The sequence below is a fragment of the Malaclemys terrapin genome, chromosome 13 (assembly GCF_027887155.1).
Source record: "Malaclemys terrapin pileata isolate rMalTer1 chromosome 13, rMalTer1.hap1, whole genome shotgun sequence".
In the NCBI taxonomy this organism is placed as follows: domain Eukaryota; kingdom Metazoa; phylum Chordata; order Testudines; family Emydidae; genus Malaclemys; species Malaclemys terrapin.
The window spans coordinates 36425660-36444283 of NC_071517.1; the positions used below are offsets into that span (position 1 = coordinate 36425660).

The 18624-nt window shown below is 44.7% G+C and overlaps 1 pseudogene; it reads left to right on the forward strand.

The window, feature by feature from the left end:
* Window positions 1–1912: 1912 nt before the first annotated feature.
* Window positions 1913–2796, forward strand: LOC128847336 (olfactory receptor 6B1-like; annotated as a pseudogene).
* Window positions 2797–18624: the final 15828 nt, after the last annotated feature.

Below are 18624 nucleotides of genomic sequence, written 5' to 3' on the forward strand. Positions count from 1 at the left end.
ACATTGCAGAAGGGCTAAGACTGAGATTTGCAAAACCACCTAGGAACTGGGTGTCCTAATCTCCTATTAGAATTAATGTCCGTATCCCCTAGTTTGACAACTTCCTCTCAAATGATTTCTTGTATCAATCTTCACCAAAAAGTGTTACAAAGTTATCTATGCCAGGCCAACTTTTTTTCAGGTAACAGCCTATCAGAGACTGAAGTATAAAAAGTGTAGCTTCTTGAACTAATTGGAATTTGGGGTTTCTCTGTATCACTTTAGGAGAACGTAATTATATAAGAACTGCCAGATTACATCAGACCCAAGGGCCATCCAGTCCAGTATCGTTCTCCGAGAGTCGTTAGTACTAGATATTTCAGAGGAAAATGTCAGAACACTGCAGTAGCAGTTCTGGGATGATCTCCCCCAACATGTGTCATGTTGGACTACAATAATTAGAGATTGGCTTAACCCCCAAACATGAGGCTTTATATCCATTCCAAAACTGTTGTTGCCATTAATTATGATAACTCTGGATATTGATATCTGGCTATTGATATCCATCTCTTCTGGAATCCAATTAAATCCTTCATATCAATGACTTCCTGTGGCAGTGAGTGTGATGCTCCCAATGGGGATACAAGAGTGTGAGTGCCAAACTCAGGGCTGACAGTTACAAACCAGAGCACAAACCCCTCATTGGTTGTCAGGTCTAAACTTAGATTTCACCAACCAACTGCACCGAGTGCAAACTCCTTAGGCAGTTTAGCAGCCCTGACAGTCACCGATAGTCCCCTTGGCTCTGCCAGTCTGTCCTGCCACCCAGGTGACCGTATCTGTGGTACATGGCCCCTTACGCCAAGAATCACAGCAATATTCAGGTTACTCCCAACTTCCCCCAGGTCAATTGTGCTTTAGATCCCACACCAAAGACGACGCTTGCAGCCAATGCTGTAGTGAACTATATGAAGATTTCTTAAATAGGAAAAGGAAATGAGTTATTTACAAGATTAAAGCAAGAAAACAGACCCGTGAATGAGTCTCAGTCTGAGGTTTCAAAAGATAATAAAGGCTTCTCTCTGATTGCAGCTGTGTATCTGTCAGTATCCCACTGAGACAGGGAGACCTTGGCAGGAGCTGGCACCTGGTCTGCCAGCATCACAGTGGGTGCCACACTTTAACTACACCCTGTGTGAACAAGTATTTCATTTTATAGATTTTAAGTTTCCCACCTTTTAATTCCATTGTATGTCCCCCTTGTTCTTGCAGTAAGGGGCAGGGAAAACAGAAGTTCCACATTCTACCTTCTCCAGATCATTATTTATCATGTCCCCTTTTATCCCTCTCCATTCTAAGGTAACAATCCTGATCTTTGCAATCTCTCCTCAGATGGTAGTTTTTCCTATCTCAATTATTCTTGCCATTCTTCTCTGAACACCTCTCCCCTACCCGCCCCCCGACCTGAGAAGGCCTTTAGAGTGTAGATAACATTAAGGTTCATCAGTGGGACGAGTTAGTCCTTATGGAACACAGGACTGAGTCCCTATGGGGTGGATCACAAGGTATCACAGAGTAGCACTTTTCAGATTGTTTCTAGACTCTGAGTTCAGGGGCATCTTTCTTCACCAGTCCCATTCTCGTTCCTGTTTTATCAGCCCACAACAACCATTCAGGAGTGATGAGTCACTCCACAGCTAAGGGGCAAAACTAAGAAGATTTGCAACCCTCCTAACACCCAACAACAAAACAAGCTGTAGTTTAATACTGCTACATAGTTAACACAGGGAATTCTCATCCAAAACAGAACAGGGATTGCCATTCCTAGATTCAACCCATGGCAGACACAGACAGGAGAAATCAAACTGCCATCACAGAATTCATCCTCCTGGGATTTGGGGATCTCCCTGACCTGCAAATTCTTCTCTTCCTGATGTTCCTAGTGATCTACATCGCAATTGTGGCTGGGAACATCCTCATCATTGCACTAGTTGTGGCTGATCAGCACCTTCACTCCCCCATGTACTTCTTCCTGGGGAACTTGTCCTGCTTGGAGACCTGCTACACCTCCACCATCCTGCCCAGGATGCTGGCCAGTCTCCTGACTAGTGACAAAACCATCTCATTTAGTGGCTACTTCTCACAACTGTATTTTTTTTTTCTCTGGCATGTACAGAATGCTATCTCCTAGCAGTGATGTCTTATGATCCGTATTTAGCGATATGTAAACCCCTGCACTATTCAACTCTTATGAATAATAGGTTTTGCCTTCGGTTGGCTGCTGGATCATGGTTAAATGGTTGTTTGGCTACTGCCATCTTTATATTATTCATGTTACAGTTAAAATTCTGTGCCCTGAATGAAATTGATCATTTCTATTGTGAATCCATCCCATTGATAAAACTCTCCTGCCGTGACACACACTTGATCATATTGCTGGATTTCATTCTAGCCTGTGTATTCACTCTGCCTCCATTCCTACTAACCTTGAAATCCTATGTGTGTGTCATCGCCAGCATCCTGAGAATCTCTTCCACCATTGGGAGACAGAAGGCATTTTCCACCTGCTCCTCTCACCTCATTGTGGTGACAATTTTCTATGGAACAATAATGATTGTGTACATGCTGCCGAAACATGATACACTGAGAGACCTGAAGGAAGTGTTCTCTCTTTGCTACACTTTCCTGACTCCCCTGGCAAACCCCCTCATCTACAGCCTGAGAAACAGAGAGGTCAAGGAAGCCTTGTGGAAAGCAATCAGTAAATGTGACTTTCACAAAAACATGCAGAGACTCCGAGATAATATCTTAGCCTGAGGTTTTCAAAGCTGCCTGGGTGATTTAAGCAAAATTAAGTTGAAAAGTCCCATTGAAAACATCTCATCACTAAAGTGAAAAAGAATTCAGATGATCTGTATAGCGCTACTAAGACAGCTTTTGTGGTCCCCCGCTGTGGCCATGTAACACAACTTATAGGAATGTGCCATTGTGGACAGCTCTGTCACTCTCTCATGTTCAGCACTGATATAGGCTGTATTATGATATTTTTCTCCATGGTGTTGGCAGTTCACCCTATGTGAGAAGGGTGAACAGTGTCTGAAAATACACGGATGAATGCTGACATTTTGTAAGGCACAAAATCCACTACCCATCGAAGTAAATCCCTGTGTATATCCCCTGTTCATTGTTTCTCTGTTAGATAATAAAGTCTTGTAGTCAAATTCAGCCAGTCTATTACAAATAAAACACAATGGGTGTGCGATGAAGTGGGAATTTTTCATAATGTTTTATATGAATATGGTATATGCCTCAGTTTCCCCATGTGGTGCATATTTAATTAGGTGGGGGAAGGGCTGTTTACTCTTTGCAGAATCTCCGAGACACAGGCGTGACAGAAGCCCAGCTGCCTGGAACCTGGGTACCCATGCCCATGGAGATTCCCAGGAGACAATGGCCACTACAATTGCCCGGAGATTTGGCGCCTAGGAACAAATGACCATAGGTGGATCAACCTCCACAGGAATCCAGCTGGGTGTAACCAGCTGGAGGACAAAGGACTGGGGAGGGGTCAGGGGGGGGTTTTAAGTGTGCGATGTTAGAGACAGGGAGAAACTTCTGGACTGGGACTACAGGGGGTTCAGAGGGCTCTGGGCTCTGGGACTGACCCAGATGGGATATGCTGTAACTTTTAATTCTCTAGGGTAGGCCTCTTGGCTTCACCGCCTCCAGGGACCCAACTTCAACAAAACAACCTGTAGTTTAATACTGCTACATAGTTAACACAAGATCTGTGCCTAAGGACACTAGACTGCATTGAAAAATCTCAGACCAAGATTTTAGTTGATGTATTTATTCATTTTGACTCCTAAGACATGGCATGATTCTGGCCCTTGCCAGAAGTGGATGCTGCATTTAAGCATCATTGTTAAACTTCAGTATGTCACTAGATGGGATATGATAATATATAAGGAAAGGGTCTGATCTGTCATATCAGTTCTTGGTTAACAGAGAAATGGGCTGTTATAGTAATTATTGCTGTGATATGGCAGAGGCTGATCTACATGGATACCAATGATTAGCTGCATGCCATTCTAGTGGGGGACCCTACCAGTGCCCCAACACTCTCCTTGGACACTTGCAAGGTGTCAACCTCACACAACATGGAGGAGGATTTTGTGGATGAGGAAGAGGAGAAGGAGGAGGAGAATGTGCAGCAGGCAAGCAGAGAATCTGTTCTCCCCGGCAGCCAGGACCTTTTCCTTAGCCTGGAGCCAATACACTCCCAGGGCCTATTGTTCCCGGACCCTGAAGGCGGAGGAGGCACATCTGGTGAGTGCACATTTGTCACGACACTACAGGGGTTAAAAGCAATTCTTTTTAATGTTTGATTTGCCCTAAACAATTGGGATGCATTCGCGGCCAGTATGTACAGCTAATGGAAAAGTCAGTTAATGTGTCTGGGGATGGAGTGGGAATCCTCCAGGGACATCTCCATGAAGCTCTCCTGGAGGTACTCTGAAAGCTTTTGCAGAAGGTTTCTGGGGAGAGCTGCCTTATTTCGTCCTCTATGTTAGTACATTTTACCATACCAAGCCAGTAGCAAGTAGTCTGGAATCATTGCAGCACAAAGCATGGCAACGGATGGTCCTGGGTTTTGGTCACATTCAAGAAAAATTCGGTCTTTATCTTTCTGTGTCAGACTCAGGAGAGTGATATCATTCATGGTTGAAATGGGGGATGTTTTGTAAGGGACCATTAATCCCCTGTGTTTGGTGAGCCCCAACACATTAGACCCCAGGCATGCTAGGCTGTTTGCGTTTGGCTAAAAGGGATCAACCCGGAGAATAGCCACGGGGGGAAGGGGGAGGAAAGGGTGTGCTTCACATCCACCCCAGAAATGCAGCCCCTCCTTTTAAGTGGCAAACCCAACCGGCATTGGTTGCTATGGGAAAGGAGGACACTGCAGTTTGAAACCATTCCCATATGTTATGAACACTGAAGAAACCAAACCCACGTACACTTTGGCTTACCATGGCTGCCTCTAAAACAAATTCTGTTGCCAAGCTGTGTGTGATGTGTCACCATACTGGCAGGCGCTCAATATAAAAGGCAAAATGTGACCTTGTACCTAAAGCACGTGCTGTCTGCTGTGAATTGCTTGATTCACTGTGAAAGAGTCTCCCTTTTGTTCTCAGAAATGTATCTTCTTAAAAGTCTACTCTCCCTTTTCCCCCCTCCCCTGCAACTCCGTCCCTGAGGTTATCGCAGATTAGAAGGCAAAAAAAAAACCCCACACACGATGACATGTTTTCATAGTTCATGCAGTCCTCTCACGCTGATAGGGCACAGCTGTATGCATGGAGGCATTCGGTGGCAGAGACCAGGAAAGCATATAACGAGCCAGATCGGAACATGCAGGAGGCAATGCTGAGGCTAATGGGGGAGCAAACGGACATGATGAGGCGTCTGGTGGAGCTTGAAGAAAGGAAACTAGATTACAGCTCCCTGCTCCATCCACTGTGTAACCACCTGCCCTCCTTGCCAATTTCCATATCCTCCTCACTCAGATGCCCAAGAATGTGGCGGTGGGGGGGGGGGGGAATGCTCCGGTCACCCTGCCACTAGGGTGACCAGATGTCCCGATTTTATAGGGACAGTCCCAATTTTTGGGTATTTTTTCTTATGTATGCTCAGATTACCCCCCACCCCCATCCCAATTATTCTCAGTTGCTGTCTCATCACCCTACCTGCCACTTGACTCCAGGGGATGGCACAAGCAACAGAAGGCTGTCATTCAAACAACTTTGATTTTTAGTGTGGCTACAATAAGCAATGTCACCTTGTCCTTCCCTCTTCCCCCACCCCTCCCCATTATCAAACCCTTTGTACACCCAGGCTTCCTTTTATAAGTCAGTGTTGTCAGTGATCTCTTTTTTTTTTAATAAATAAAGAATGAATGGATTCAGAACAATAGGATCTTTATTTCCTGTGCCAGCTGTGGTCGAAGGAAGGGAGGAGGATTGGCTTACAAGGAGGTACATTCACCAAAGGGGGTGGGTTTCCATCACGGGTAAAAACACACAACTGTCACACCGTAGCCGGGTCAGTCATGAAACTGTTTTTCAAAGCCTCTCTGATGTGCAGCTTGCCTCGGTGTGCTCTTTTAATTGCTCTGGCATCTGGCTGTTCAAAATTGGCCACCAGGCAATTTGCCTCAACCTCCCACCCCGCCATAAATGTCTCCCCCTTACTCTTACAGATATTATGGAGCACACAGCAAGCAGCAATAACAATGGGAATATTGCTTTCACTGAGGTCTAACCTATTCAGCAAACTGTGTCAGCGCCCTTTTAAATGCCCAAAGGCACATTCTACCCCCATTCTGCACTTGCTCAACCTAGTTCAATTGTTCCTTATTGCTGTCTAGGCTGCCTGAGTAGGACTTCATGAGCCGTGGGAGCAAGGTGTAGGCAGAGTCCCCAAGGATAACTATTGGCATTTCAACATCCAAAATGGTAATTTTATGGTCTGGGAAGAAAGTCCCTTCTTGAAGCTTTCCGAACAGCCAGGAGTTCCAAAAGATGTGAGCATCATGTTGATGTCGATGAAATGGCCCTTGTGATCCACCAGTGCTTGTAACACCACTGAGAAATATCCCTTGCGGTTAATGTACTCTTTGGCAAGGTGGTCTGGTGCCAAGATAGGGATATGCATTCTGTCTATAGCCCTACCACAGTTAGGAACCCCATTGCAGCAAAGCCATCCACTATGACCCACACATTTCCCAGAGTCACTACCGTTCTTAGCAGAAGGGTATTGATTGCCCTGGCTACTTGGATTACAGCAGCCCCCATGAGAGATTTGCTCACTCAGAATTGATTCCCGACTGCACAGTAGCAGTCAGGCATTGCAAGCTTCCACAGGGTTATTGCCACTCACTTCTCAACTGTCAAGGGAGGTCTCATCTTGGTATTCCTACACTTCAGGGTAGGGGAAAGCAACTCAGAAAGTTCCATGAAAGTGGCCTTACACATGCGAAAGTTTCGCAGCCACTGGGAATCATCCCATACCTGCAACACTATGCGGTCTCTCCAGTCTGTGCTTGTTTGCCAGGCCCAGAATCAGCGTTCCACTGTATCAACATGCCCCAATACTGTCATGATATTCTAATTGCCACATACCATGCTTTCAGGAGCTTCTGTGTTCATGTCCTCCTCACAATCTTCCTAGCTAGGCTCTGCACATACTGCAGGATAATGCATGAGGTGTTTGCAATGTTCATAAAAGCAGTGTTCACCTGAGTGGGCTCCATGCTTGCCATGCTATGGAGTCTTCATGGATAACCCAGGAAAAAAGGCGCAAAATGATTGTTTGCCATTGCTTTCAAGGAGGGAGGGGAGGGGGAGACATGTACCCAAAACCACCCGTGACAATGTTTTTGCCCCCATCAGGCACTGGGAGCTTAACCCAGAATTCCAATGGGCAGCAGGGACTGTGGAATAGCTACCCACAGTGCACCACTCCGTGAGTTGATGCTAGCCACGGTATTGAGGATGCACTCCACTGACCTAATGTGCTTAGTGGGGACATGCACGATCAACTGTATAAAATTGGTTACTAAAGATCGACTTCTATAAAATCGACCTAATTTTGTAGTGTAGACATGCCCCTAGATTCCAAATTGTTGCCCCAGTTTAAGTGTAAAGCAGCCTTGTGGCCCTTGCCCATCAAAGAGCAACCTTTTCACAAGGTGGCTGTGGACATAGTGGGGCCCCTCAGCAAGGAGATCCAGTCAGGGAAGAAATGCACACCTTGGGGTAGCGGGTAGTGAAATCTAACACCACCAGTATGTATCTGTCCTCCAGCAAGGCAGACTCCGTGGCAGATGCGCTGCTGACCATTTTCAGCATGGTGGTGTTCCCCAGAGAGGTCCTTACAGACCAGGGATCCAATTTCATGTCAGCCCTGCTCTGGTGCTTGTGGGAGAAATGTGGGGTTCAGCACACCAGGGCCTCTGTATATCACCCTCAGTCCAACGGGCTGGTGGAATGGTTTAATGGGACCCTGAAGAAGGTGCTGAGGACTTTTATGGATCAACAGCCAAAGAACTGGGACAAGTATTTACCCCACCTGCTGTTCACATACAGAGAAATGACTCAGAAATCCACAGGGTTTTCCCCTTTCGAGTTGCTGTATGGGAGGAGGATGAGGGGACCCTGGGACTTGAGGGACGAATGGGAGGGGGAAGGGCTCTTCTGATAGGGACTCGGTGGTGGAATATGTGCTGTCTTTTCGAGAAAGGCTCACTGAGCTCATGGGTTTGTCCAGGGAGTACTTAGCCCAGGCCAAAGGGAAACAGGAGGTTGGGTGCGACCGCTCACTGCGTGCCTGCTCCTATGGCACCCGGGACCACGGGATGGTTCTCATCTCTGTGCAGAAGAATAAGAATAAGAATCTCCAGGCTGCCTGGGATGGGCCCTTTGAGGCCATCAAGCAGTGGAATGAGGTGAGCTATGTGGTTGTCACTGAAATATCGGGACCACCTAACTGAGAGCCAATAACAGCCAGACAGGGATAAGGAAGAGTTGCTTTATTCTGCAGAAGAAAGGAGAGCTTTGCACCTTGGTACAAAGACTCTGTCTTACACACATTTTACAGATCCTTGATACACATTCAGACAAAGGCCCTTGCCATGTTAATACTTGATTGGTGGTTGTCAGACCCGTGCTTTTGCTATCTGGTCAGTGAAAACCGGCTTGGGACCAGCTTCAACTACTTTAAGGCCTTAAAGGGAAGACAGTTGAAAAGTTCAGGCTACTGTGTACTTGAAGTGTCTGCTTCCCCCTAATGGCCGCTGGCTGACATAACAGCTACTAGCTGTTAAGGGGGGTGGTCACTAGTAACTTTCACAGTCCCCCCTTCAGGCCTGACAAACCCCAAAATTGTCAGGCCCGTTACGCATTTTGCAATCAAGCTGGAGGGACAGGTACTGGGTTTTCTTATGGACAGCAGAGCTTTTGATTATAGCATTACACAGGCATTTGGCACATTGTATCATTATCCAAATAACACATAGAAAGAAAAGAATCCATTTAACAATTGTTCGAAAGAGCCCCGTAAACCATGCATGACCCAAGATCTGGAAGGAGGTCCTCAAAACTAAAGGTGTGATCAAGAGATACAGCATGGAAAACAACAGCAGCATTCTGTTTATATATAGGTCATTCTGATATCTTGTTTTGCTCACTAATGTAGACTCTTAGTCTACATTCCATATTATCTACACATTATCTACACAAGGTTGCAACAACTTCTCACACAGTTCTTTCCCACTCACCTCACACATTCCTCGCTTCTACAAATCTCGCGTTATTAGGGTTACAGTTAGCCTGACTCTTGCTAACAAACTGTCATGCATTGCAATCCCCTTCCTGTCAGTTCTTTCTCTGCTTCCACAACCCTGCCGATTTGTACTGCTAGTACAACAAACATTTTCAAATCTCTATTTGCATTGTCTTGGAATTCAGATTTTACTTCAGATGCTTCAAGCTTAGGGGTTTTGATTGGATGTAATGACAATGCATGATGAGCATGGACATGAAAGGTATTACTATTATTACATCCTCAACAACAATAACATAATCCTAAACTAACTAATAGCAATACAAGCAATAACATTCCCATAGCAATAATATGATGGGATTTTTGTACAGTTTTAGTCATAAAGCACAATACATCATACTTAATACATAAAATAGACACTCTATAAGCTGTATGAAAGGCATACTTTTCAACTTGATATATATATATATATATTGAAGCATGTGAATTTGCCCTTGTATTTCAGAGATTTTCTGAACCTTTGGTAACAGTGAAAGCAAATTTTGAAATCGATCAGGTACTAAACTAGTCCAATTAAAGGGTATCTGGAACCTAAGGGCTACTTGGAAAATTCTATCTGCAGGCCAGTAAATAATATGATTGCCTGCAATGGTAATGAGATTAAAATGTATGTCTTGCAATGTGGTGGCTTTAACATACACACAGCTATCATTAGCTTGAAAAAGTAAGTGTCTTGTCAGGGTAGTTCCTTGTCCCCTACCCTCCCAGCAAACATAGTCATGAAGAGTAACAACTTCTCCTGGCTTCAGTTTATGGATACACTGAAGCTGTGGGGGTTCTAATGACCAAAATGTCCATTGACTCCCTAATCCCATTCAAATGTCAGGTGTAATCCCAGGAGCACTGACTAAAAATCGATTGGGCATACCAGGTATTCTAATTTACCAGATGTCTCGGTGAATTACCCAATCCCACATGCATCCTCCCCATGGACCCGGCAGGATTCAGTATGTGGGAGCCCACATCCCCCCAACCGGTCCATATGCTTGGAAGGAGCACTGAGAACATCCGCACTTCCACCCAGAAAGTCTCCAAGTATGTCTCCATGGTCACAGATCAGATGGTACTCCTGATGTGTCTGTAAGGGCAGTGGGCCAAGCCTGAACATGCTAGATCCCACTGCAATGCCTTCCCAGCCTTAGTGATATTCAATACCATTTCTGTTAGCAACTTCTGGGTCATTGAACTAAGGGCGGAAATAACATGTAACTAACCAACTCCAGCCTGTACCTGGGTTAGTTGTGCCCCAATTTCTCATCATGTTTTTGGTTCTTAAAAATATTCCAAACTGCTGCTGCACTATTGGCCCCATCCCAAAGGGATCCGGTCAAGCCTCTCTTCTTTCTAGAGGAAATAACCCAAGCCCTCTGTTGTGCTAATCTAATGGCAGCCCCCTTTGAGCAATTTGGGTATGTAGAGGTAATCTGGAAACTGGATAAGGGTAATGAAAATTTAACAGTCCCTATTGTAGTGTTAATCACAGTTCGTTGATATCCTAATACATTTCTTTGATGTAGTACTATACCACATTCCCAAGCATGGGTCCCACAAGTTTCTTCCTGCCAGTGTATAATTCTTTGTTTCTTCACCAGGGTCAGTTCTTAATGTCTCTTTGTAGGCAGGAATCCCTGGATTTTGATGGTTCCAATGGAGCAAGTGTTTCTTCTTCTCTTTTCCTGAAACGGTCATGGTTCAGCATCATACAGGGGAGAGGTTACTAGCACATGACCCTGTAATGGTTTTGCTTCTTCTAGAAAAATCCAAAGGCACAGTAGGTCTGTCAGTGGACAAAGGAGAGGTTACTAGCACTTCACCTTGTCTTTTTTTCCTTTTTCCTGCTGTCCAGAAGGCACAGCAGAGCTAGAAGGAGAAATAGGCTTATCAGTCGGAGAGTCCTCCCGAGGTGGAGGGGTCTTTTTACAGTGAGAAGCATGGGTCCAGGTAGGCAGTCCTTGGCACTTCACAGCAGTGTTGGTGGTTAACAGGACTTGGAAAGAGCCTTTCCAGTGTGGAGCCAAAGCAGTCTTTCATTGATGGACTTTACGTAGACTCAGTCTCCTTGTTTCAGTGAATTGCAGGCTGCTAGGGTCTTTGGGTAGCACTTCTTTTATGTGTGAGAAAAGAAACCTAACACATTTCATTAATGCCTGGCAGTGTTTTGCAGATCTCATAGTTGCTTGGGCACATTCAGGCCCCCCTTTTCTTGGCTGTCATCCAGTCTTAGCTGTGGGCAGTGTCCTTGGATGGGGCCAGTGTCTTATCTTTGGACTGAGCTTGCTAGCTATTTTTTCCAGTTAACTCGTTCTGTTCTTTTTCCTTCTCCTTCTTTTTGGCTTCTTTTAACCTACAAAGGAAACTTCCATTCTTCACTTATCCACCTTTTCCCAACAATGAACACATACACATTGCCATTAAACAGTACATTACTCTTATTATTCAATGTATGCCATATACACCCTTCCAGTAAAATAACTTTATCACAGAGCTTTGGAGCAACAAACCAGGACAAGCACACCCACTTTTGAGGAGTCCACTCGGTACAACCTCTGGTGTCCAATAGCTTACCTCCCTCCCCAGCCCTCTGGCTAGAAATCTGAGGTAGCCAGAAGGATCCCATGTGCAATATGGAGAGTGGGTTAACCTTCCATGTCCTTGCTTCCAAAGACTGTTGGTGTGCAAATTTTAACAACAATTTTGGCCATAGAACACAAAAATAATTCCTATTGTGCCAGTGAATGCATGGTACGTTGAATGCTATTCAGCTGGCATCCGTTTTCTCTGATGATCTGAAAGACAAAAGAACAGAGGTCTACCCCTTCTGGGCAGTCAGTCATTGCTTAAAATATTTCCTTTATATACACATACTCTTGTTGATTTTAGGCAAAACAGAGGAATTACCCCATATTTCCTTGTATTTGTTTCATAGGCAGCCCAGGTTTCAGTGGCTTCTACCTTATTAGTTAGAAAATTGCATTAATACAGATGCTTTCTGGCTTGCTTCCAGATCCAAAGCTATCTACAGCTTAAAGATTCTTACTTAAAAAAAGGAACACAATTATAGACTCATAGACTCATAGACTCTAAGGTCAGAAGGGACCATTATGATCATCTAGTCTGACCTCCCGCATGATGCGGGCCACAAAACCTGACCCACCCACTCCTGGAAGAATTCTCTCCCTTGACTTAGCTGTTGAACTCCCCAAATCATTATTTAAATACTTCAAGTTTCTGAGAATCCTCCAGCAAGTGACCCCTGCCCCATGCTGCGGTGGAAGGCGAAAAAACTCCAGGGCCTCTGCCAATCTACCCTGGAGGAAAATGCCTTCCGGACCCCAAATATGGCAATCAGCTGAACCCTGAGCATACGGGCAAGATTCTCTAGCCAGACCGCCTGGAAAAGTTCTCTGTACTAACTTTTAATATCCCATCATTTCTTGTTAGTTATCCCTAAATGCATAACCTTACACTTCTCACTATTAAATTTAATCTCATTACTATTACTCCAGTTTACAAGGTCATCCAAATCTCCCTGCAGGATATCCCGATCCTTTTCCGAATTGGCAATACCTCCCAACTTTGTGTCATCCGCAAACTTTATCAGCCCACTCCTACATTTGGTTCCCAGGTCAGTAATGAATAGATTAAATAAAATCGGACCCAATACGGAACCTTGAGGAACTCTTCTGGTAACCTCCCTCCAACCTGACAGTTCACCTTTTAATACGACCCGCTGCAGTCTCTCCTTTAACCAATTCCTTATCCACCTATGGATTTTCATATCGATTCCCATCTTTTCCAATTTAACCAATAATTCCTCATGCCGTACCGTATCAAACGCTTTACTGAAATTGAGGTATATTAGCTCCACCACATTTCCTTTATCTAAAAAATCTGTTACTTTCTCAAAGAAGGAAATCAGGTTGAAATGGCACGATCTACCTTTTGTAAAACCGTGTGGTAATTTGTCCCAATTGGCATTGTCCTCAAGGTCCTTAACTACTTTCTCCTTCAAAATTTTTTTCTAAGACCTTGCATTTTACAGATGTTAGACTAACAGGCCTGTAGTTACCCGGGTCACTTTTTTCCCCCTTCTTGAAAATAGGAACCACATTAGCTATTCTCCAGTCAAACGGTACCATCCCCGAGTTTACGGATTCATTAAAAATTATCGCTAACGGGCTTGAAATTTCCCGCGCCAGTTCTTTTAATATTCTTGGATGAAGATCATCCGGTCCGCCCGATTTAGTCCCGTTAAGCTGTTCGAGTTTGGCTTCTACCTCGAATACAGTAAGGTCAATCCCCACACCTTTATTCCCATCCATCTCGCTTCCATTATTCCTCAACCTTTCATTAGCCTCATTAAATACCGATGCAAAATATTCATTTATAGATTGTGCCATGCCTAGATTATCCTTAATCTCCACTCCATCTACAGTCTTAAGCAGTCCCACTTCTTCTTTCTTTGTTTTCTTCCTATTTATATGGCTATAAAAGCTCTTGCTATTGGTTTTAATTCCCCTCGCAAGGTCCAACTCTACTCAGCTTTTGGCTTTTCTCACTCCATCTCTACATGCTCTGACCTCAATAAGGTAGGTTTCTTTGCTGATCCCCCTCCTCTTCCACTCCCTGTGTGCTTTCTGTTTTTTCTTAATGACCCCTCTGAGACACTCGCCCATCCAGCTCGGTCTAAATCTTCTGCCTACGAACCGTTTTCCCTTTCTTGGGATACATGCTCGGACAGCTCCTGCAACTTCAACTTGAAATACTCCCAGGCGCCTTCCGCCTTTAGATCTCTAAATATGTTAGTCCAATCCACTTCTCTAACCAGTCTCCTTAGTTTGTTAAAGTTAGCCCTTTTGAATTTGTAAACCTTAGTCTCCGATTTAATTCGGTTAGTCTTTCCATTTAGTTTAAACCGAATTAGCTCATGATCACTCGAGCCAAGGTTGTCCCCTACAACCATTTCCTCAACGACGTCCTCATTACTCACCAGCACCAAATCTAAAATGGCATCCCCCCTCGTCCGTTCAGCAACTACTTGATGAAGGAATTCATCAGCTATTACATCTGAGCCCTGTTATTGTTACTAGCATTTGTTCCCCAATTTATATCCAGGAAGTTAAAGTCTCCCATGATTACACAGTTCTTATTAGTATTTACTTCCCTAAAAACGTTAAAGAATTCTCTGTCCATATCCAGGCTACATCCCGGCGGTATATAGCACACCCCAAGCACTATCCCAGGGGAGGCTCTAGTAGTTCTTTTTCCCATTGTGAGTATTGCCCAGACAAACTCTGTCTTATCCATTCCATCACTTATTATTTCTTTACAGTTTACCTCATTATTGACATACAATGCTACTCCCCCACCTTTACCTTTGATCCGATCTTTCCTAAACAGCACATACCCTTCCATACGTGTACTCCAGTCATGACTACCGTTCCACCATGTTTCAGTTATTCCTACGATATCCGGTTTCGTTTCTCGGACCAGGAGCTCCAATTCCTCCATTTTGTTACCTAGGCTTCTCGCATTGGTGTATAAACATCTTAATTTATGCCTTTTCCCAGACTTTTGATTGCCTTTTATTTCTAACTTCTGCTTTCAAACACACAGTGATCTGAAAAAGACAACACAACCTATATTGGTAGGTTTGCATTTCTTTTACCTCTACTACAATATACACTGCACATGTTTGGGGGAAAATGCACATCCTCTCCACAATTCAATTTCCACAACACTAGCCACATCAATTTCTGCACAAAGTGTAACTATTTCTTTTTTGAACACCAGGTAAAGGCCATTTACTTAACGGGCTATCCTCAGAGGGTTTTACCAGAGACCCACCCATCTGCCTGCTGACACTCTAACAGAGAATTACATAGAGAACAGAGGGAATTATGGCCTAATAGGATCCTTTATACAGGAATTTCTAATAATACTGACCACTACAGGGGACGGGAGAAAACGATCCGAATTCGACCTCAGAGCTTCATCGCATGCGATGGCTTCCACCCTGAGGAATTACGAATGAGAAGCTCAGTTCCGTACACACACCTAACGCCCAAATGTATAAGACAGAAATTCATTAACCGGTTAATCAGAACAGAACCAGACCAGAACCAGAACCAGACAGTGTCGTCTTATCCTATTAGGACTCACATTATCAGAGCACAAACCCCAGGGGCTGCAGTGAAGCAGAGAAAAGGGGTCGGGTCTGTCAAACGGGCACCGAGGAGGGACTTTGCATGTGGTCCTGCAGGGCAGAAGCTGCTCTGCTGCTGCCAACAGCACAGAGCAGTTCAAAGGGAGGGGACTTGTTACATTGAGCATTCCCAGAACTGACTGCAATAAGTGCCCGTCAGAAGAGGGGTAAAGCGCAGCGCACGATGCCTAGTCAGTCCTAAGTGCCTTAGACAGCTCCGCTTCACGCAGGGCCCTCCCCTTGGGGCACGAGGCAACCTATGGCGGGATGAAGCGGCTACCACCTACCCATGGGCGGAACTCTTGTGATGCCAAAATGGCAGTGCTGGCTCAGTCACTGGGAGCATGTCAGGGCTTGGCCAAAGGCAGGGGAGGTGGACACCGGTGAGAACAGAAGGACTTCAGCACTGCGGGAAGGATTTTCCAAGGGCCCTAATGGAGTTATGCACCCAAATCCCTGTGAAATGGGAGTTGGGCATTTAACACCCTTAGACACCTTTGAGAATCTCAGCCTGAAGAGCCGCTGGGATTCTGTTTCAGTAGGTTCAATCTATGCATTTCCATTGAAAACAGAATGATTGGACACCCCTGCTGAACTTTTGAGGGCTGCTGCTGTTGTTGTAGGTGCTGTTGTCACCACTAATGTTGCAAACATGTTGTTGTACCGTTTGTTTCTCAGTGGCTATAATTTGGAGCAGCGCACACCTAGCAGTAGGTAAGAAATGAGGAAAGATGTGATTATGCTCTCTAGGGTCCCTAGAGGGCAGAGGAATGGGAAAGTTGCAGCCCTGCTGACCAATGGCCAACAAATAGCAGCCAAAGCGGAAGGGCAAGAAAGGAGAAATTATGTTGCCAAATGACTACCCGAGGGAAGAGAAAAGGGAGGTGAAGCTGTATAACACTGTATAAGTGGTGAGGAAAGGACCCTGAAGAGATAAGGACCTCTGAGTATGTAATGAACTATAGATAGTAGCAGATGTTGCAGAGTCAGAAGTGGGCAGTTTTCTAAATAATGGCCAGCAGGTGACATGAGTCAAGAACTGGAAAGAGGCAGCAATAGAATAACCCATTAATCCATGAATAATCCGACTGTTGTGCTGGGAAATGACCACTAGATGGCAGCAGAGTAAAAGGAATGGGAGGGGGTGTCAGAAATATTGACTAGTGACCAACAGATTTCAGTAACCAACACAATAATGGGAAAGTTATACTGTTAAATGTCAGAGGGGTAGCAGTGTTAGTTTGTATCCACAAAAACAATGAGGAGTCCAGTGGCACCTTAAAAACTAACAGATTTATTTGGACATAAGCTTTTGTGGGTAAAAAAACACTTCTTCGGATGCACTGAGTGAAATTTATAGCTACAAGCATGAACATACTGGCACATGAAGAGAAGGGAGTTACCTTAAAAGTGCAGAACCAGTGTTGACAAGGCCAATTCAATCAGGGTGGATGTGGTCCACTCCCAATAATTGATGAGGAAGTGTCAATACCCAGAGAGGGAAAATTGCTTTTGTAGTGAGCCAGCCACTCCCAGTGCCTGTTCAAGCCCAAATTAATGGTGTTAAATTTGCAAATGATTTGTAGTTCTGCAATTTCTCTTTGAAGTCTGTTTTTGAAGTTTTTTTGTTGCAGGATGGCTACTTTTAAATCTCTTATTGAATATCCAGGAAGATTGAAGTGTTCCCCTACTGGTTTTTGTATGTTACCATTCCTGATGTCTGATCTGTAGCCATTTATTCTTTTATGTAGAGACTGAGCTGTTTGGCCAATGTACATGTGTCATAACTATAAAGGGAAGGGTAACAGCTCTCCTGTGTACAGTACCATAAAATCCCTCCTGGCCAGAGACTCCAAAATCCTTTTACCTATAAAGGGTTATGAAGTTCAGGTAACCGGGCTGACACCTGACCCAAAGGACCAATAAGGGGACAAGATACTTTCAAATCTTGGGAGGGGGTTGGGGAAGGCTTTTGTTTGTGCTCTTTGTTTTGGGGGTTGTTCGCTCTTGGGACTGAGAGGGACCAGACATCAATCCAGGTTCTCCAAATCTTTCTGAACAAGTCGCTCATATTTCAAACTTGTAAGTAAACAGCCAGGCAAGGCGTGTTAGTTTATCTTTGTTTTCTCAACTTGTAAATGTACCTTTTACTAGGGTGTTTACCTCTGTTTGCTGTAACTTTGAACCTAAGGCTAGAGGGGGGTCCTCTGGGCTCTTTAAGTTTGATTATCCTGTAAAGTTAGTTTATATCCTGATTTTACAGAGATGATTTTTCCCTTTTTCTTTAATTAAAAGCCTTCTTTTTAAGAACCTGATTGCTTTTCCTTGTTTTTAGATCCAAGGGGGTTGGATCTTGATCCACCAGGAGTTGATGGAAGGGAGGAGGGGGGGTGGTTAATTTCTCCTTGTTTTAAGATCCAAGGGGTTTGGATCTGTATTCACCAGGGAATTGGTGAAGAGTCTCTCAAGGCTACCCAGGGAAGGGAATTAGCATCGAGAGTGGCAGCAGCGGATCAGATCTAAGCTGGTAGTTAAGCTTAGAAGTTTTCATGCAGGCCCCCACATCTGTACCCTAAAGTTCAGAGTGGGGAAGCAGCCTTGACAACATTGCAGAGGGGCATTGTTGGCACGTAATGGCATATATTACATTGGTAGATGTGCAGGTTAATGAGCCCCTGATGGTGTGGCTCATCATGTGATTGGGTCCTAAGAAGATGTCACTAGAGTAGATATGGAGACAGAGTAGGCAACGAGGTTTGCTACAGGGATTGGTTCCCAGGTTGGTGTTCCTGTGGTGTGGTGTATAGTTGTTGGTGAGTATTTGCTCCAAGTTGGGGGGCTGTCTGTAAGCGAGGACTGGCCTGTCTCCCAAGATCTGTGAGAGTGAGGGATTGGGTTTCCAGAATAGGTTGAAGATGGTTGATGATGTGCTGGAGAGGTTTTAGCTGGGGCTGTATGTGATGGCCAGTGGTGTTCTCTTATTTTCCTTGTTGAGCCTGTCTTGTGGTAGGTAACTTCTGGGTACCCATCTCACTCTG